At 38.3% G+C, this 21,741-nt stretch overlaps 1 long non-coding RNA gene across 2 annotated transcripts; it reads left to right on the top strand.

Moving 5' to 3' along the window:
• The first annotated feature begins 9,510 nt into the window (after window positions 1-9,510).
• LOC137468527 (uncharacterized) lies at window positions 9,511-20,725 on the top strand. Of its 2 annotated transcripts, XR_010996023.1 has the most exons (4): window positions 10,490-14,687; window positions 15,318-15,480; window positions 16,904-17,101; window positions 20,493-20,725. It is a non-coding gene; the product is annotated as an uncharacterized lncRNA (long non-coding RNA). The 2 variants fall into 2 exon arrangements; XR_010996022.1 differs by lacking the exons at window positions 10,490-14,687; window positions 15,318-15,480 and adding an exon at window positions 9,511-9,915 and having other exon boundaries at window positions 20,493-20,722.
• The last annotated feature ends 1,016 nt before the right edge of the window (window positions 20,726-21,741 follow it).

Raw genomic sequence — 21,741 nt, 5'->3', positions numbered from 1 at the left:
GAAGCAATTACCTGGGCTTTATAATTGTATAAATCTTCTACTTCTGTAATTTTTGAAAGCATAATGTTACAAAGAAAATTCCATATGCTCCAGGAGGCTGTAGAGTGAGGACTCTGCAACTGATAGCGCTAAGTCCAATGAATATATATTTCAATGGGTGAACTAATGGCACATTTTTTATTATACAGACATAAGGGAAGCAAGATACAACAAACAGCAAATTTTCCTCAGTTGCAAAGAGCTAGAATGCCTGAGGCTTCTTTTGATGTCTCAGTTTCTTGAAAAAATTTGTTCCTGTTCTGGTCTAAATCCTTTTACCTTTTTCTAGTTGTGCTTATATACCTTGCACTATTACTTATTTTCTAGTAATAAATTAAAAGGCTGACTGAAGCAATGATCTTTGGAACCATTTTACTGAAATATCCAATCAGGCAGGGATAGATTCCCATTCCTCCACTTAGGAAAATTTATTTTATTCCTTCTTGGATGTCCTGAAAAAAAATACCACACACAGATAACTACTATCTGTGTATTTGGACACACAGCTAGTTTTGGACCAAAAAGGTTTGCTAGTTTTTCTGAAGTGGCAATAGCAAGCAGAAAATCCATATAACAAAAGCACAAAGGCTCTTTCTTTAGTAGTTCATTTGAGCGGGTCAAGCTGCTGTTGTGAAACCAGATTCTCTCCAGATATATTCATTTACTAATTCTTGTGTGGATGGGTATCGTTGATTTGAGTACCTCATTAGAGTAAGTGCCTCAAAACTGTTACTTCTCACTCATTGAAAAATGTAGAACAAGAGATGTAAAATTAATTTGAGATTTTCACATCTCCATCTTTTTTTCTGGCCTGGATCTCTTGCTCCATGAGCCTATGTATAAAAATCTCCACCCAAAACATCCAGGCCAGAGCTAGAATAGAAATGTTTGGAGAGGAAGACAGACTTATCTCTGAGGAAACGTGACTTTTAGTCAAAATCAATTTTTTTGAGTAATCTATTCTAGAAAACAGGCAACGTTGCCAATATCAGGTATTTTGTTTACCTTGCTATTAGTTGAGACATTCAACTTCTTACAAAAATGCTTTCTAATTTGCATACTCAGATCAATTTTATACTATGCCATCACCCTGTTCTAGGCACCTTATGTAGGCCCTTGCAGTACCTCACTACCATTTACTCTACAATGCGCTTGTCTTCCTGTTTCCTTTGAGCCAAAGAATAATTTTTCCCATTTTATTTGTGGGTCACTAAACACAGGGAAACACCAATTCCCGAAAAATGTCAGTGGTGTAGCAGGGATTGGTTCTTGCTCCATGTGCCCTAATCTTTTTAGTGTTCATGAAAGGGCAAAGTTAAGGATGGAGGGTCTCAAAGACTGTCCATGGTTTTGCACAGAACAGAAGGAACATTTTGCTACTTATATACCAAAAAATGGGTTTTTTGTAGTTACTTTTCCAGGGCAGTCCCAGAGGGAAGGTGTTGGAAATGAATTATAAAATACAGACTATAAACTAGAGGCATGGATACTTGGACAATTTCATGCCTACCTTCTGGAATTTCCCTTGTGCCCATGTATCTTCAGTTCCCTGTTTGTGTGTGGCAGTAAAAAGTACCATAGGTTGACCTTCTGTAGTACCATTAAAATCATCCCCACAGACTCAGAGCTCTTGCAGTGTTTAAGAAGTCTTTGGCATTGGATACTTCTGAAAACACTTGAATATCTTAGAAACTCAACAACAACAAAAAACCCGGTAACTTCCCTCCTTGCTAATTATCAGTAAATTGTGACTATTATTAAAACAGCATAAATCCATCAAGAATTGGAAGTTGCCAGATCTCCTTGAGTCAGAATTTCAGTGTGGGTTCCAGGCCTCCTGTATGGAAAAACTGCATGTGCAGTGTGTGAGCATGCACTTCTTGATCTCTTTTAATCAAGATAAAAATGGATAATGTAATAGCAGCGTTTTAAGAAAGAATGCAAATTGCTGTGCATTGCAATGAAATGTTTCCCCTTAGGATTAGAATGCCTACTAAGACTCCTCAGCATGAACTGGAGCTGATATATGAAGCTTTTGCTTGCATAAAGGCAGACAGGTTAGAGCTCAGCTGGGCCAACCATAGGGCCTGGTTCTTCAGCACTTAATCAGGCAAAGCACCTGGAGAAGTCAGAGAGATTTGCCCCTTAATGAGAATTACCCAGCTAAATCTCCCTCTGCAGGGCTGGCAGTGTAATCCTGCAGCAGAAAATGATACATAGGGGCCCCTAATAAAAGTCTTAATTTGCTTTGACCATTGCTAGCATTTTAGGTCCACAATGGCCTTGGAAGTTATCAGTTGTACTTTGTTGGCCAGCACATAACATTCAGAGGTAATTCCTCTTCAGAGCCCTCTGCTTAAACCCACTTATGTCTTTTCTGTTCCATGCAGTTTTTCTTCCACCTCTGTAACTCCTGTGGGGATGAAAGGATCTGGAACTGCCTGCCTCTTCCTTTTATTCTCCCTATGGAAATGAAAATAGACAAAAACATGTAATATTTATTTACCAAGAAAGATTAAATCATGCTACAAATTAAAGAGAAATATATATTACAAAAGTACAATTAAGGACTTGGACATTTGATCAAAGGTACTGCATGACAAAAAGTGTTAATGTGGCAGTTCAACCACAGTAGCTTTGTGAGCTCTCTCAGCCTTCAACAAAGGTGAGAAAAGGTGTGTTAGAGCAGGCCCAAGTGAAAAAGCCTTACCTTAAGTTTCACTATTTCACATTCTCCTTAGATTTAAAAGATGCTATTACCATGGTTCAGCTGAGGGTTGGTAAAGAAACAGTAAATGACCACAAGTCTGATACATGTAAATGGGAATGGTGTGAGGAACATTTTGAGAGCACCTCATATGGCTTGCAAGTGGGAATATATTAGCTCACATCTCCCAAATATATTTCTTCTGCTTTGATTTTCTGTTCTGCTAAGCCATCACAGATATTTTACTGGTTCAGAAAAAAAAAAAAAGCAGTAAGATAGATGATCTGTTAAAGCGAAGGCTGCATTTTTAATAGCTGTAACAACAGAACTAGGGAAAGCAATAACTAAGTAGTTCATCCCTTCACAAATCTGTCAGGACACACTCTTTACAGCTGCCAAAACAATGGTAGTAATGCAGAGAAGTGCCTAATATTGTTAAGTCTGAAATACAGATGCAACAAATAATTATCAATATTAGTACATAACCCTACCTATCAAGGCCTCCTGGAAAATCTGCTTTTATCAGATTTTCCTCACTAACACCAACTGATAATGTGGAGAAAGTCTTTTCCAGCCCATTAAAAATGAACTAGCCAGAATGCAATGCAAATAGAGGACTCTAGCAGCAAGAAACAAACTTGATGCCTATAAGTAAACTGAGATGAAGTATGAGTGAAGCAAAGAAAACAGCAATGACTGATCTGTAAAAACTAGTAAGACCTCCAAGAATTTCTTGAGCTCCACCCAGATGTGATGTTGCTCATATTAAAGAAGAAGTATATCTCCATTCCTTCCTGTGACTGCCATGTGCCAGGTGATCAAGTCCGCATGCTCTTTGGCACAGGATGCCTACTCCTCTCTAGTAAGTGACAATAATCTTTATAGAGACATTAGGACTTCTTTGGACAACTATTTCTATACAGGAGTAGTTTAAAAATAGTAAATAAAGCTAGCCATGAATGTCAATTAAGTAGCCCTTGGCATACTTTAATTCCTTTGCTATAAAGTGGGTGGCATAGTAATCTTTTTAGTGTTTATCACAGAGATTTCAAAGTGGACACAGAATTAGAATTTAAATTCATAAGTGTAATCATTCAGAAAGAAATGCATTTACCTGTGTTGACTTTAAAATAAGTATTTAGAAAAGCAAGACTTCTCTTGTTCATGGGGAAGAAAGACTGGTTGTCAGGGCTCCAAATGTAGGGATCACTCCTCACATCTCTTGCTCTGCTGTCAAAAACTTAGATCTATTTTGTAAGCACAGACTGTATTAGCAAATAAAGATGTTAAGCTTAATTCCAGTGAATTTTTATCCCACTTTATCCTGTCCCCCTATACATCAAAATCCTTACTCCAGCTTGCTGAAGTTCACCTGTGTGTTTCCAAACACTGGAAATGCAAAGGAAACTGAAAAAGGGATTTAGCAACAGCAGCAGCAACAACAACAACAACAAAAGGTAATCTTATGTATAAAAATTGTTTTATGTATGTAATTATAATGCTAATTTCCTGAGTTCTTTCTTGAGGATACTCTATTGCCTGCAGGGGTCACTGTGACTTCCTCAGGCCTCTACTACAACTGAAATCAAAAAGAGCCAAAAACCAACACAAAATTATCTAAATATAAGAAAACAGCTTTCTTTGTTTTGTTTTTTGGTTTTTTTTTTGTTTGTTTTTTGTTTAAATTATAAAATTATTATCCCATCCTCAGAGCTTGTTATCAGGACTTTGACAAATTAAAGTAATGCTCTTTCTCTGATATTTTGGTGTACGGGCAACTACATGATTTACCAGCAAACTTAAAATTTGGCCCTCTCCACTTACCCCATACTTTGCCTGTGGATTTCAATAAAGAGGTCTTCATTGTATTTCAAAGTAATCCTGAAGAGAAGCATCTGAGTAATCTAGGGGATGCTCAAAGCCTCTGCCTTCCCCCCCCACTCTGGTGCTTGTGCAAGCAGTGCCTGTCAGACCCTTGCAGACTGATTGCATATGTCACCTTCCCACATGCTGGCCCTCCTTCCACTACTTTTGTGCAGTAATAGTACAATAACTTTCCTGTACAGTGACTCTCTGTATCCATAAAAAGAAGGGGCTGGGTTTTTCTCTGAAGATCACATCCCAAAGTCTTTGCTCAGCCCTTACCCTTGCAAAATCTCATTCAAATCAATGGATATTTGCATGAGAAAGCGATCACTTAAAATTAGACCTGAGTGAAATAGGGCTTGGTGAGGGAAAGGGGGAGGTAGTGGTGGGGGGTAATAGGTGCTTTCATTTCGTGCAGCATAACATTTGATGCATTTGATATGGTTTGTTATGATTTGTTCAATCAGATTATGTAAGTTTTTAGATTATTTGCCTGTTGAGGTAAATTGGACTCTTAAGAATTTTGTTATATGTTTTCTACTTTCTTGAGGCTCTGCTTGCAAGATCAATATCATTTGTTAATAAAATATAAATAAAATCAAGATAAACACAATTAAGCAGACTAGATCACTCAGCCAGAAAACAAAAAGATACAATTCAATTGCCCACCCCAGGTCAACACAGTTCTGTGTTACCAAAGGTGCTGGACATTTGGCTTGACAGTGAATGATCCAGCTGATTAGAATGTGCCAGTAAGGTCTGAATCAAAAATGTAAGGAGGGTGAGGGGGGAGAAAGGAGAGAGAGGCAAAAAAAAGCCTAAAAGTTTAGGTCCAACACTGTCTGCTACCTCATAAATGTTTATTTGTTGTTCAAAGGTGCAAGCACCCAATGTTTACCACTGACATTTAACAAGATGTAATGACTTGAAGCTGCCCTCATCATGTTCTGCAAGTGACAAGGGATGACAATGAAGACAATTTATGTAGGGACCAAAGAAGTCCGTGCTGTAGCCCTTTTTCTGGTTGAAGATCTTGTATTTTATTGCTTCTCCACATAAGGCTTCCTATTTATGCTTTATGCTGATGGAGTGAATTTCATCCTTCATAATTTCGCCTACCTTAGCTCAAGTCACTTAGGAAGCCTTTATGTAGATTTTACACTTAATTAACATAACCTCATCAGACTTGGTATTTTCTGGAATTTGCACAAACTGGATGTCTTAAGAAACCCTGGCTGCAGACGAAGTCGTAAGGATTGCTTTGCTGAGAAAGGGGAAGAAAAATATTGTATACAGCAAAAAGGCGAAGAAAAACTTGGATTAGAAGATGGATTTAGTGGGTTAAGAAGTCACAGAACTTTGACAAAGCACAACTTTACTAATACAAATAAGAACCCTGAGCTGCATTTGAATTCACATCACACCACACCTGGTAAGAATTAGTCTAGCACAGCATCATCAATCATAGTGTGGTTGTCAGTTTTGACATCCTTTAAGTCTACGTTGTATGCTTAATGACTACATTACAGAAAATGTAAACAGACACCAAACATTAAGGTATGCCCTATATTTTTTTTAAAGTTGCTGTATATTTAAAATAAAAATAAAACAGCACCAATGGTGTTTTATATAGAGAGTGAATTAGTAAACTGTAAAACAAGCTGCTATAAAATAATCAGAAAAAAATTTTCTTAAACCAAGAATTAAAAAAAAACCTAATAAAACAAAAACCACAAACCAAAGAAGCTTGAAATATTAAGGAACTTTGATTAACCCAATTAGGGAAAACAACAATTAATATTTACAGGAAATAGACACTCTCTTATATTTTGCTATTGTATATTTTTTCTCTGTCAAATATCATTAAATATTATATTTACTATCCTGTGAATTTTTCAGTTTGATATTGTGACCATGATTTACTAATAAGGACTCTGGAGTGACTTGTGAGCCCATTACAAGCCTCGTATTAATAATTCATAAGGGAAAAACATGCTGAAGAAGTGCTTGGGATCATGACCTAAGTGAAATGCCTGAGTTCAAACTAAAAATTTCCCAAATTCCATTTTTATTATTAGCAGATTTCTAGAATTACAACACTTACAAGAAAGCTTTCAGTTCTGCAGCTCAGAAGGCTGACCAGGTATTATGACTATAAGGCCCCTTGTCTCATTTGCTTGTGTGATTTGTGATTAAAACTTCCACAGACTTCAGCGAGTGCAGGATCAGGTCCCTCAACAATTCCTCCAGGGGGAAGCTTAATTTGAGATTTTAGTGTTTATTTTCTGGCTCAACAGCAGTATATTTTGGAAGTGCGAAAAATGTATGCAAAGAAGGGTCAAAATCCAGATGTAAGAATGAATAGCAAGAATACATTCAAAGGGTACAGGAGGAGTGAGAACTGTAAATACATCTGTGATGTGGTCTACGAAAGGTAGTGCTCTTTACTGAAACTGCATTGTATATTCTTGTGGTATGTATGTAACTGCCTCTGCAGAGAAATCTAAAAGGTTTTAAAATAAAAAACCTTCACTTTTTCTTTGTAAATTGGTTTTGTTAAGCTTCCAAAGTAAAAAGAAGAGCCAGAAAACAATGTTTTATTTTAATTCATTTGAATAATCTTCCTCATTTCTGTGATCTATCACTCACAGATAAGAAGCACCTTGCAAATTTTATTATTTCTACAAAATAGATCTTATTCAATTAGCAACTGTCACAGAAAAAAAACAGACAATAAAACTTCCGATCTGATTAAAATGGAAACTTTGAGTGAAATGCATGATATTGAAAACTGTTATATTTCTTTGAAAATGAGCATTCTTACAGAAATTACTTTCAAAGTTTTTTACTGAGCATGAATCAAAGAGCCAAAGTTGGTTTAATTTTAGTATTCAGGAACAAAATATGAATTGGGAACTGCTTCAGATATCAGTAGTTTTAATTTAGCTATTTGTTTTAGTAATAATAATGTTTCCAAGCTTTGAGGGAATTCATTTCTTTTTGGAATTTTTATTTATTCATTTAGGACCCCCAATCATTTCTAGAACAAGGAAAAAAATAAAAAAAAGAAGCACTCTTACACACATCCCAGCTTTATTAAAACATACCAGCCCAGAGAAAGAAACTTCACAATTTCCTATATCTCAGTTTGTAAATGAGAATTTTATTATTACAACATAAATGATATAAAATAATACAATTAAAATACTTCTACATGTTTGATTACCACAGGTCTGGATTATTATTTAAAGTTGAGATTCTTTTCACAAATATGTGTGTGGGTGACATAGTAACAAAGTTTTGAATATTAATTACTATTTTTGTAAAGCAATTCTCATAAGTCTTTGGTCTAAGCCAACAGTCCTTAGTCAAGCAAAACAACTTGAATGCTGTGGGAGTTTTACCTAGCTCAGTACTTCAATCTCCTTAGAGATCAATAAATAATTAAAAATTTTATCTAACAAGCCACTGTGTTTAAAAATTGACTTCTTTTAAATTAATCTTTGCTTTACTTGGAGAAATGATAGAGAATTTCTCCCCTGCCTTTATACCTGCATCCCCTTAGAAAATTCTGTGCAGGCAGCATCCTGCATTGCTATATCCAGCCCAAGTTTGGCTCTGAAACAGTCCCATTTTTGGATTGCTTTTCCTTTAACAACCTGATTACGCTGCACGATTTACTTCCACAGTTCCAGAGCCCCTCATTACTAATTCCAATAGCAAAAACTTGCCAGAACCCCTGAGAAGCAAACCTTCAAATCTAGAATTAAATAACAGAATATATTACACATCGGACATTTTCAGGGAAACTTTACTTGAGGGAAAATAAATACAAACATCCTGTTCTGTGATCTGTAAGTAAACTGCTTCAACTGCTGTGCTGCTCCTAGAAAAGCTTCTGACAATTATGTCTTTTAAGACAAAGTTTTAACAGCGTATTTCTGAGGCAGGCATACATCATACAGTATTAATAAAGGGTTTCCTGAATTAATGAAAATGTGCTGTATTCACATATAATGAATAAGCACCTAATTAAAAGCACAGTAAAACCAGATATTGGTGTTTTTTTTTTTTTATATTAATATCTATTGTATTACTTTAGCCTTTAATGTGAGCCTCTTCAGCTGACTGATGCCCAAAGGGGAGCTAACAAATCGCTCAGCTGGTGGCTGACACTGGTCCTGAAGAAAGCTAGTAAGGAACACTTTGCAGTCTTTCAGAGCCTCTACACCAGCTGTCACCCAGCTATGGGTGCTGAAAAGCTCCTGTCACTTCATCCAAAGGGATTTACTTGGTCAGAAGGAAAATTTAAATACAAAGCATGCAGCTAAGAAGCTAGTGAAAAGGATTATGAGTGCACAAGAGCACATGTGTATAAGACACTAATACATCTTTAGGAAATTTCAGATCCCCAAAGCCAGGATTACTGCCAGAGGCAGGGTGGTATACGTACGCTGGGACCTTTACCATTAGAGTTATAATCTCCGAACTATTCAACTTTATAGGTCTTTCATCGTGTGTGTGTGTGTGTGTGTGTGTGTGTGTCTCCGTGAGTGTGTGTGTCTCCGTGTGTGTGTGTGTGTGTGTGTGTGTGTGTATGGTGGGGAGTCTTGGTGGTTGTGAGGAAGAGGAGGAGGTTGTTTTAAAAAAGGGAGCAAGAAAAGACATTACAGACCTATTATTTCAGAGAATTCACCTGCATTTAAAACACTTTATAGCTTTTTATTTATCATCTACTGTTAAACATGTTGTGTGTGTGCGCACCATTGTGCAAATGGACGCAAATGTCCAGCTTAATTGTTTCATCATGACTAAAGCAAACAAAGCACGGCGTCTTACGCTCACCATCAGAGCTGCTGAGTGGAGGGGTTGAACACGCAGGAGAGGTGCATGGCAGGAGAGACCTGCCCAGACAAGGCGAGGTTGATCTGTGTGATCTGGCCGTCTTTGCAAACTGACACTGAAGAAAATGGGCCGCTAGACCTGCTAGCTGAGCTCCAAGGGGAATGACAGTGGGAAGAATGCAGTGCTACAGAGAGTTGGAAACGCTGTGCCGGAAAGAGTTGAGGGAGGGCAGCAATTGAATCTCAACTCTAGCCTTCTCTTGTTCCTTTTATTTATTTACTTTTAAAATTTTCTCTTATAAATGTAATTTTAAAATCACCAAAGGGGAAAAAAAAGGAATAGAAAATATGAAACAGAAGAGTAACGTCTATAAAAACTTACATTTTTTTTTTAGCCAGCTTAACAGTGCAGTCACACTCGACTCGGAGCAGCACCCATGCTGGCTGGTCTGTGGCGAGGTACTGCTATTCTATGTTAATAAAGCCCCTGGCCTGACCTGCTGGATGCAGGAAAGTTGATGATGATGCCAAGTTGTTTAGAGGAGGAACGGAAGGCGAGACCACAGCACGAGATGACGGCTAGCACTGGCGAGCCCCGCGGAGGGTCACGCTGGCGGTGGCTGCTGTGGGCTGGGGCCCGCAGCCCGGGCCGGGCGCCACAGCCCTGGCGGGGCCCACAGCCCCGGCCGGTCCTCACAGCCCTGGCGGGGCCCACAGCCCCGGCCGGTCTCCACAGCCCCGGCCGGTCCTCACAGCCCTGGCGGGGCCCACAGCCCCGGCCGGTCTCCACAGCCCCGGCCGGTCTCCACAGCCCCGGCCGGTCCTCACAGCCCCGGCCGGTCCTCACAGCCCCGGCCGGTCTCCACAGCCCCGGCCGGTCCTCACAGCCCTAGCGGGGCCCACAGCCCCGGCCGGTCCTCACAGCCCCGACCGGTCTCCACAGCCCCGGCCGGTCTCCACAGCCCCGGCCGGTCTCCACAGCCCGGGCTGGCCCCGCTCCGGCGGCAGCGTGACCGAAACGGGGGGAGAGCAAGGCAGGAGGGCGAGGGGCTGAGGGGAGGAGGGGATCCAGGCAGGCCGGAGGACTGCGGTGCGGGATTCACCCGCAGCTCCTGAGGACAATGGGGAGGAGTGGGAAGGTGGCAATGAAACGTGGAAGTTTTAATGGAGAAATCATATTTCTGGGGAAATTCTCCGCGTAGAGCCTTTAGGAACATTAGCATTATGTGCCTTACAAAGCGGGAGGTTTAACAAAAAGTGCTACACAGCGAGAACCAGCTGCCTTTAGAGGTCACTAGAACATCACTGCAGTATTTACAAATTTTCCATGAAGGATTAGAAGTTAGTCTAAAACCCTATATACAGTTCCAGTGGATGCTGTATACTATTATCTAAATTTCTTCACATAGACTATCATGTATCTGCCCCAGCAAAGCTGATTAGTGAAGCAGCTTGACTCTGACATATCCTTTATGCCAGCCACAAGCTGCCTTGCACAGCCACCTTATTCACTGTGGAGACAGGCCTGAAGCAAGATTGTAACACAACAAATGCAAATGAGATGAGCCTTACACCACTTAAACTGAGATGGCTATAATATGTAACAGCTTAATGGGCCCACAGAAGTGATTGATGCCCCCTCCATATCTCTAAAGAGCTCCAGTTTTGATGCACCCTGTTTTTAACTAATATTTCTTATTACTCTTCTTCCTGGCAATTTTTTTTTTTTGGTTTTTTTTTTTTTTTTCAATGTAGGGAAAGGAGGAAGGAAGCAAAATGCCAAACAACTTATCAAAGCTGGTTGTCTCTCTCAAGATCCTGACTTATGAAAACAAAAATTTGAAGGATCCCTTAAACAGCTCTTAGCAGTTTGTTTAGATTATTCCAGCAGAAGTTTGGTCCTTTGTAAATCAGTTATCCTTGATATTAAGCTGGAAAGAAGCAAGGAAAGATATTAACTGGAAAGAAGAAATGCTTATAACCTGACAAACCGTTTGTCTTGGGGCAACAGAGTCTGAGGGCTCAGTGAGCTATTGCCATTAATCCAAACAGACCACAGCCCCACAGTCACTCTGCCTGATTAACATATAGCCTTGAATTTTAGGAAAATTTCAGACAAATCTAAAAACCTCTACTAACCTAGCTGGCTATACATTTCTAATCAGAATTCTTTCCCTGTCCTTAAAATAAACAGAAAACAGATTTCTCCATTTCCCCTAAAATCAATCTTTCACTTTGTCAGTTGCTTTCTCCCAATTAGTATTCCAAATTCATTTATTTTTGTCATAAATTAAATTTTTTTGCGTACCTTGGCACGAGTTTTTCATTCAATACTTGTGAGTAATGTGACAGACTTAACGTCGTGTTGCTTAGCAGTAATAATAATAATTTTAAAAACTAACTTTGTTAATGAATTGAGATGAATCAAAAAAGCCTTATTAATTATTGCTTGCCTAGTAGGCTAAGCTTTGGCTCTTCACCTCACTGGCCCAGAGAACATTTCTTGCCTTTGGCCATGTCGGAGGGGCTCATTAAAACATCTCTTGGGAGCAGAAAGAAATTGTTAGTGAAAAGCAATGGTCAGTGCCTCAGCTAGAACCCAGAAGGGAAGGGAATCCCTCATCACTGAGAGCTAACAAGGCTGTATGTATTACACCTGTAATCAAACTGCTCTGAAAATGCCAGGAGACCTCTGAGCTCTCTTTGTGATTGGTGAAGTTATCTGAAAATGCTGAATCCAATCCATAATTGATGTGCACACATACAATTACAAGCCTCCAGATATCAGTTAAAATGTTGCAGTTGCAAGCCTTAAGGAGTGGTAAACCTTAACATGCATGGCATAAAATAAGGTGTTTGACATAATAGAAGTGAACCTGTTTTGCTTCCATGCACTGTCAGTTAAATTTTAATTGAATTTGCTACATTTGTTAACAGATGTAATTATAGAAAACCTTACTGAAAAACAATGATATATGGATGGGCTTGGGTATCTTGTAGATATTTTGTGAATCAGGGATGGGGCATCTTTTCACTTTCACATTTTGTGGATTAATTTGTGTGTTTAAATAAAGATCTACATCACTGCTTTGCCTAAGGTAAGTAAAATTTGCTATGATGTGCAATATGACCATGGGATAGTGAATTTTGAGAATTTTATGTGTCATAAGGTAAAAACTGGTGCCTCTTGAAAACTTGCATTTGTTTCTGGCCTCCCTATGATCTCCTAGAATAGTCAGAATTGCAAATTGTTTTCAACTCTTGGCTTCCAAGTAAGTCACCCTCTAGTAGATGAGATGATGAAATATGAGATGAAAGATGGCTTAAAATGAGTTCAACAAATAAATTTACAAGTCAATGGTATAATATTCTCCAAAATATTATATATGCTTAATACAGCTCATCCAGTCAGCCTCAGAATTAGTGTTTTTCCTTTAATTTTTATATTTGTTTCCTTCTTGGTTATTATATGAGAAAGAAACTGTCTTCTGATGTGATGTATAAGGAGATAAACTTATAGAGAAGATGAAGATTCTAATAACTCTGGGGAGAGGATGGCAGGACAGTGGGAAGTGCAATGATAAAATAGGAAAATGCAAGTGGAGAAGAGATGATGTAGAATCACTCAACTACCTGCCATAAATATTTTGGAGTTTAAAATGGGACAATTACCATGAGCTTAAGATAGGATGATTATCATTGCTGCTCAAGAGGGCTTCCCTAATTTGTGAAGTACTTTGATGTAAAAAATGATAGATAGATAGATAGACAGACAGACAGACAGACTGATGCCTGGATCCATTGGAAATTAACCACAACATGAAGGACATGGTCTACTGTGCTCTGTCTGGTGATACTGTTTATGCTGCATCTGATTCTAGGGTGTTCTTCTAAACAGTTAAAAAAATAAACTAAAATGTATTGGCCAATAATGAACACAAATCACAGAATGCCTCTTTCCAGTGCATCAGTCAGTATTTGGAAAACTCTGTCTTAACCATGATGTGAAGGCTTTCCACTGTCCAGCCTAACTGCTTCAAGACGTGCTCCCTTAAGTCAGGTGGACAGGCTGCCTCTATAGACGCTGGAATGAGACAGCCATGCAAATCGTCCCACCTGTCTTAGAGGGGCAGATTTGTGCTTCAGAGGCAGAAGGAGTCCAGTTGAGACTGGAGAAGGCAAAGGCTTAGGAGAGAAGAATCCTGCCTAAAATGGCTTGTCTTTTTTGTTGCTGATTTGGGGCTTTTTCTTACAGTTGTTGTTTAGTTTCGGTTTTTTGATTTGGTTTTTTTGTTGTTATTGTTGTTGTTGTTTTGTTTTTGTTTTTTCAAGATTTCATTTGTAATCTTACTAAAGCCCTCATAATTAAAATGTTTTTCTCTCTGGATTTTTGTTTCAGCAAGCCTTTATTTCACATTATCTTTTAACTGTACCTTTTAAAGTACTGCAGTGAACTGGAAGGTGCGAGAAGAAAAATTGCTGATCAAATACCATCTCAAATGGTTGGACTGAGAGGTGTAGACAGAGTTCAAATACCTACTGACATTTAATTGAAGGCACATTTAGTTTTCTGTTTTATTATTATATGCAAGTTTGAAAAGGGAAAAATATACAGAACTGCAGACCCTGGGAATTTTTTGAACGCAATGAACCCCTTTTTCCTTATTATTCCTAAACTGTAAGGAAGGTAGATGAGACCTGAATGATTTTCAAACTGATACCACTCTGAAATTTCATTCCACCACCCAAATTAACAGTATAAAGACCTACTTGTTGAGAGGATTGCATAGACTAGAAACACCATTTCAGTGGTAGAAGTCCTTTCTACTGGCTTCTGTAGAAATAGAAAGCAAAAAATAAAAAAAAAAAAAAAAAAAAAAAAACCAAAAAAACTGTTACCATCCTCTAAAAAGAAATGGTTTAAAGAACTTCACCAAGCTTGTGATAAGACCTGTGTGGCCTAATTTGCAGCCCTGTCCTATTACTAAGAGAATATAGATACAGGGCCAAATTCATCCTCCAGAAGGCCCTGGCTATATTCAGATGACACAAGATGTGAATTTGACCTGTGGATTGTGGTGATCTAAATGGCAAATGCAGAGGAAATGCAGAAAAGCAGATTTTCCCCACCTTTGCCCTGTCTGCATTTCAGGGCTGACAGTGGCTCATCTGTGTGATTCATAACACCTCAAGGCTGCTCTAAGCTCCAATGGCATGTAGCATCCTCCAAGGTAGTTTTGGGCCACTGAGAGTGTTACCAGCATATTATGGGCTCTGGTCATGGAGTCTGCAGTGTGGTGGAGTCAAACCAGATTCTTGGCTCTGCTGCACTTAAGGATCCCCTGGCTCTAAGGTAATCCTCCAGCCTCCATAAGGGCAGTTTTCCAGGATCTTTGCCCTGCTGGACTCAGAGCTGTGTTCTGCTTATGAAGTCTCACCCTTGCCATTACATGTTAAAAAGATTAAGGGATGTTAATTTGTCACAGAGTTTGTATTTCCAGCTCATGAAGAGATTTCTGCCATGCCTGCTTTTGGCCTTGGCATTTGCAAGGTACTTTTGTCCACTCTCCGTTGGTCAAATTTTGTCCGAAGATGACCTTAACTTTTGAAATATTGCCTAATATATGTGTTTGTAATGCTTGGAATAATTTAGAAAAACCTGCATCTACTAAGTCTTTTAATCAAACGAGTGACCAGCAATATCAGTAATCCGTGACTACTAGTATGTCAATGCACAAATAATAAACAAAGTAGCAATTAGAGATGTGGTAGGAAGAAAACTGACAGATGTCAATTATTACCCTGAACTCCATGATTGTGGATACATCTACATGTAATGCATATGCATGTTCATGTAACAGGGTACATGAAGCTTTTGTACATCCAGGTGTAACAAGCCGTATACATATAGTGATGTATACATGGTACAGTTTCCGATCAAAACAAATAGAGCCCCAAAGTGACCATTTAAACTGCAAGCAAATGATGCTTCCAGCCTGTGGTCCCTGCTCTGAATACAAGCAGGTGAGGAATGGTGTTAAATGCTTTTGATGTTGCCAGCTCCCATTTGCCACCCAACTTTTTTCTCCTCCAAAACCTCTTAACAAACTTCAAAGGCCTCCTTGCTTCTTGCCTTAATCCAGTGCACTGAGACCTCTAGTTCAAAGAACTTTCCTTAAACCCTCTTCTTAAACTGCAACCAAAACTTTTTCTTTCCTTTCCACAAAGTAGCAATTACAGCTCTGTTGCGTGGCAATTGGGCTTGGGCCGATCAGCTCCTGCTATTAATTAATCTCACAAAGGGGGCTCATTTCCTGGCATTCAAATTGACAAGAGAGCAGAGAACAGAAAGCCCTTTCAAAGCAGTTCCAGTTAACTGAGGGAAGAGGTATCAGAAGAAAGAGCCCCACAGTATTTGAGGTAGAGGGCACATTTGATACTACCTATGCTTGCTACTGATTGAGTGATTTTGTTTAGGAGAGCTCTTTACTAATCTTTTACCTGCAAAAAGCTCAAGAGCAAGTAAATGCAGCACAATTATTGCTAAATTGTGGCAAAGAGGCTTCACAGGCCAGGCTTTTGGTTTCACTCTCCCAATGCATCTTCTGCAGCATTACACTTAAAACAGAAAGTGTTCACTTTACTAACACAGAAAAGCTCTTGGAAGAAGGGGGAGGAGGGCAGAGGAGGTTGGGGGGAGATGAAGAGGCAAGAAAGAAGAATAGCAGACAAGAGATTAAAGCTTTTTATTCAGTATCTCTTTCGTATTCAAATTGTGCTAAGGGCTCTGTGAAAGTTAGAAGCAAGCTTGTTCAGGAGGGCTTCTAAAGTGTGTACATGGATTTCATGGGAATAGAAAAGAAGCCACGGACTGGGTAATGAAAGAAAGATAAGATGTCCTATATAAAGCAACTCAAGAGTGGTTCAATTACTTCAGCAAACCATCAAGCAAGCTTTGAAGATTTGAGGAAACACTGTTAAAATGTAACAAAAAACTCATGTTGCAGGTTTTGTACCATTACATGTTTGTATACTGTGTGAATTACTTAAACTATATTCCCTCTGTGAATGTTGTTTACCTCTTTGGGGTTTTTATTATTATTTTTCTAGAAGAGCTATGTTTGTGTGGAAGAGTTACGGAAAATGAAACATTCATGTTTGATCTTTATATCTCTGTGAAAGGGAGTGTGCCGTAAAAATATGGCATCATTGTTTACAAAAATAAGCCTGGGAATTAAAGGTCTGTGGCTGACAGTTTCACATATTTCTCTTTGCAGTTAAAATAGCCCTCCTGACATAGGCTAAATTGTATGAGAGATAACCAATTCCTTTCACCCTGGGAAAGGTCTGAACTGAGGAATATACCTGCTATAAAAATTCAAGTCTGCAGTTTAGAAAATGCCTATTTTTAATTGCAGCTCTCTCTCTGTCTTCTTCTCCTCCCTAGTTCTCTGTGTCTGAGACTTGACAAGTAACATCAAACGTGGCCCAAGAACAAAGCTAACCAATCATGGCCTGCAGCATCCTTCAACCAGAAGTCATCTTTAGTCAAGCTTTGCTACCTAATTTGTAGTGTTTCTATTTGTACTCTTTAAGCAGAAGTCCTAAAACTCTTGTGGTATAAAGCTTTCCTTGTTTCTGTCTGGTAAGATACAATGAGAGTGATGGAATCCTTTAACTCTTATAGAAATTGTCAGCCACCACCACCCTGGTACTCTGGCTTGAGAAACCTAGAGCTGAGACCAGTATTTTATCCCTCCTGAGTTTACGTCATGTTTTTTATTGTGTTTTGAATAGTATATCTGTAAAACTCCAAATTTAAAGTGCAGCTTAATCTTCTTCTGTGCCAAGTGTCCTGAAACCCTGCTAAATTTCCTTTGTAGATTAATGGGTTTTTTAATTTAGTTGGGTCAAATAGATGGCAATGCTATATCACGTCAAGAGAAAGACAACAGTGTTTCTTGAATCAAAGCAAACAAAACCAGTTTACAGGTCCTTTTCTCACAAGAGAAAAAAGGAATGTCACCAGCAAAACTCATCAACTTGTGGAGATAATGAAAACAAGGGAAAAATGAAACCTAGATAACAAAGAAAAACTGCATTTTCTAGCCCATGATCAAGGAAAGTCTTATAAAATAATTCAAAGGCAATATTTTTTTTTTCAGTGGAGTGCCAAAGATCTCATGGTTCTCTAAAAACTTGGGGAATTAACTGGAGACCTCAGATGGTCATTAAAATATAGAGCTGCTCACTTTTCTCAGCATTTGGCAGTCCTGTTGCCTTCACAGACACACAGAGAAAGGTTGTATAAATTGTGTTTTGCCCTTTAGTGATTTAAACTCTTAATACCGCATGATCAAACCACCTGCAGTAAGCAATTCCATTTCTCCACCGAGTCTCTGAATGTTTTCTGGCACTGGTATGCAGTGATGCTGGTGTCCCACTGGTTGGATCCTCAGCTTTTCCTTGAAAGACTGGCTGCTGAAAGGGACTGTGAAAATAACTAAGAGAACTGAAGTATTTGTAAACCAGTAAACAAAGGAAATCACTTTGATACCAAAAAACAAACACTAGTCATACTTGGAACATTATTTAAAAGCAGCTTTATTCAAAAGAAAAGTTAACACAGAAATCAAAATCATATTCAAGCATTTTCCAAATTTTTTTAATTAACCATATGATTTTGATAAGCTTTTAATTTTTTTTTTAAAGCACCAAAATTCCTAAAAACCTATAAGAAAGAAGCATCTCTGTTTAGACATGCCAGAAAAAAATAATATTTTGAATGAACTAGAATTATCATAAGTTGGGACTCATGAATTTAACACCATCTATTCTTCTTCATCCCTAAAGGAAGTCCTGTCAGCCACAAGGAGAGGATGGTGAAGAAATTAAGGACAATTTCTCTGTTGTAATGAACTTTCTTTTTTCCTTAATTTTTATGATGGGCATAACAATATGCTGGCATATACAGATGCAATTTGGACTATTCTACTACTTTCTTTTTTCAATTGCCCCTATTCCCAACGAATTTTTCTTTCTTTCCATCTCTTATATATTAATATGTTTACCTCTATTCTTCAGTAACTTAGATCCTACCAGGATTACATCAGTTCATCCTTAATAGAATATTTGTTCTATCATGCAAATAGTGACAATATCTATCAAACCTATCAACTTAGTAGATTTCACATACATGCATTTTAGATACACTGACAGACATGAATCTTTTCATGGTGTTTTTGGAGTTCTGCTCCATATATTACCTTTTTCAGTGGAAAAACATCTTGAGTGCACTTTCAACATTGCAGCAAGTAAGAAAACTACATGAAACTTTAGGCAAACTAAGTCTTCACTTACAGTTGCATGCCACTTGTTTTGAATGTCTTAGTAATACCTGTCAGTACCTCTATCACCTCCAGTGAGGAAGTGAGAGATAATCTTTAGTTACACTTGCAAGAGAATTGTGTTTCCCTGGCTTCTATTGTCCTTGTGTAATCTTCATGTCCTACTCCTTCTCTCTCTATTCTTTTCCTTTACCTGACTAATTTAGATTGCATACTTGTTGAAGCATCACTCCCTTCATTTTATGGGTACTATCTAGCATAGATAAACTCCAGTCAGCTTGGATTTCTATGTATGTACATACAGGTGGCATGTAACTCCAGAATATACCTGTCTGCTTCCAAAGAATTGAACTATGGAAGTGTTCAGAAATCAAAGTCCTTTCAAAACCCTCACCAGAATTGTGGCTTTCTTGAGTTCTAATAAAGTTAATAACACGTTTTCCACTGACATTTATGTGAGTGGAATCCACATTATCAAACACAATGGATTTTTAAAAAATAAAATATAAAAGCCTATATGGAAAGGACTCTTTGAATTCTTTTGTTTTAGACATTCCAGAAAGCAAAGTAACTTTCAGATTGTCTGAAATTCTTTCTGATTTCTGAAATTCTTTCTGATTTCTGAAAAAGAAGAATTTTCACAGGTAATAAATAAAAAGCTTCTGATTAACTGGCCAACAAAGCAAAAGTCCTTCTCTCTTCCTAAAATGAGCAGTTCTTTATCAGCTTAATAAAATTGTCTGGGGCAATTTTACTGGTTCTGAACTTGATATAAAGACAAATAACCATTCTTGAGAGACTATAAAGCATACCTTTAGATCAATAGAGCATAGGAAATCCTCCAGAGATACAGTCTTGTTTATGGTCAGAGAAGCCTTTTTGGGGATGGAAAGGGAGAGTTTCACAGTATTCAGGCTCATTAGAGTAAGTATCAGCCTAGAGGAGCCCTAATTTCTTTGAGACTGCAAAAGAGATTCAATTGAAACCTAAGCCCTTTTTCAATTGTGGTACTGGAATAATAGATTCTATGGCAAGTATCTTGGAGACGGTGGAAATGGCTGCTCCTTTTTTTATGCATAGTTCACTGATTAACATCTGCCTGATTGAACCCTTATAAACTTGGAATGGACTGAAATTTTATTGAGTAGGCTTGCTGAAAGGTCTCTGAAATACATGTATACGGTGCCTGTGGGCATATAGATGGGCAAATAAGTGGGACTTCATCAGGCATTCTGCCATCTGAGGACTATACACAGAATTTACTCTAAAAGCTAGTCTGAGTCATGGTATCAGGTGGTAGGTGTCCCTTAGTTCATTTGCTATCCCTTGCACTGGGACAGCAAAAATGACTTCAGAGATTACTTGAGCAATAAACCTGTGACAGTTATCATTGAAAATTATCTGAGCTTTTACAGAGGGCAAATAAAATTTTAAACTTGGAAAGTCTGCATAAGTCCTTTTTGAGACAAGAAGGAAAGGAGAAATGGATGTATGAGTGAAAGTTTTTAAAACAATACATTAAAAAAAAGTTCTAGTAATTCAACTATAGTTAAAGCAAGTTACTCTATTTAATAGTGTAATTACTTGCCATGTTCTGCTTTACAGCACCTTGAAAGCAAGCTCACTAGTAGCACAGTATGGGATTCCAATGTCTGTATTCAAACTGACTGGTGTCTTACTGAATTCCAGAGGATCATCATAAATTAAGGGAGCAACAACTTTTAGAGTGTTAAAAGAGTTAGACTCTGCTCCCCTCTCCTGCCGAGGCCCACGTGGGTCATCGTGCAAACCACTCAGGAAAGCTAAAAGCAGGAAGTACCAGGACTTCTCTCAGCAGGATACAGATGCTCACTGGGATGCTCAGTAAGGTAAGTGGGTGTGTTTCAATACTTGCTTGATCCAAATTCTTCAGTCTGATTAAATAAAAAACCTTAAGGTTTGGATCAAATTAACCACACCACACAACAATGTATTAATGAATATAAAGTACACCCATGGAGGGTACACCCATCTGGCTCAGGAGAGATATCTGAAGAGTGGGAGAGAGAACAGAGATGATACATACACAAAACCAGACAATGTAGCTAGCTGAATGGGAGGGAAAATGTAAAGTAACTAAGAGTATATGAGAAATGAGGCTCTGACCTGGCTTGTTTTCCTGTTGCTAACCTTGTATAAATAGTGCATCATCATCACAACTGGACTAGAAATTTGGATGGTGATCACTAAATACTGAGAATGTTATCAGTGTGTGGTAATTAGAGAAGCACCTATGCAGGATGTAAATGTGATAGCATACAAAAGTTCAATAGCCCTTAAAATTTCTCTATTTTTCATGGTGATGGATAGGTCTATGTTATTGGTGTATAGTGAAGTATACAGCACAAGCAGTGCTGTGTATGTAAATGATTCTGTTCATTTATGTAGTAAGATTCAACACTTTGTTCAAAAGCACCCAATTACTTTTGTCTCTTTTACTACTATTTGAAAACTTGTATATCTCATTTGTTGCAATCATAACAGCACATGAATAGATGATGAGCATGTGGGAAGGTGGTAGTGACTTTCTTTCAAGGTATAACCAATATATCCCTCTGAGAAATATTTGTACTGTGACTGTAGAATTACAGCTGAAGTCCTTGTTGGATAATATATCTAACTGATCTTAAAAAAAGAAAGTTCATGACTTAAATCTGAACCAATACTTACACCTGATATCTGGGGGGGATTTTCACAGACCTGGACTATAAATACTGATTTTCTAGGGAAAAAAAAAAAAAGATAAAACACCTAGAGAAGAGGTATCCATGTTACAGTTATTTACAAAGCCACAGTGAAAAACGCACTGACTGAAAACCACACAGTTTTGAAGTTCCCTAGGCAAAAATGTTTGATTGTACATGGTGTAGACAACTGATACTGACAACTAAGACTGCTG

This window comes from Anomalospiza imberbis, chromosome 2, assembly GCF_031753505.1.
Source record: "Anomalospiza imberbis isolate Cuckoo-Finch-1a 21T00152 chromosome 2, ASM3175350v1, whole genome shotgun sequence".
Classification (NCBI taxonomy): domain Eukaryota; kingdom Metazoa; phylum Chordata; class Aves; order Passeriformes; family Viduidae; genus Anomalospiza; species Anomalospiza imberbis.
This window is presented reverse-complemented; position numbering and strand designations above follow the sequence as displayed.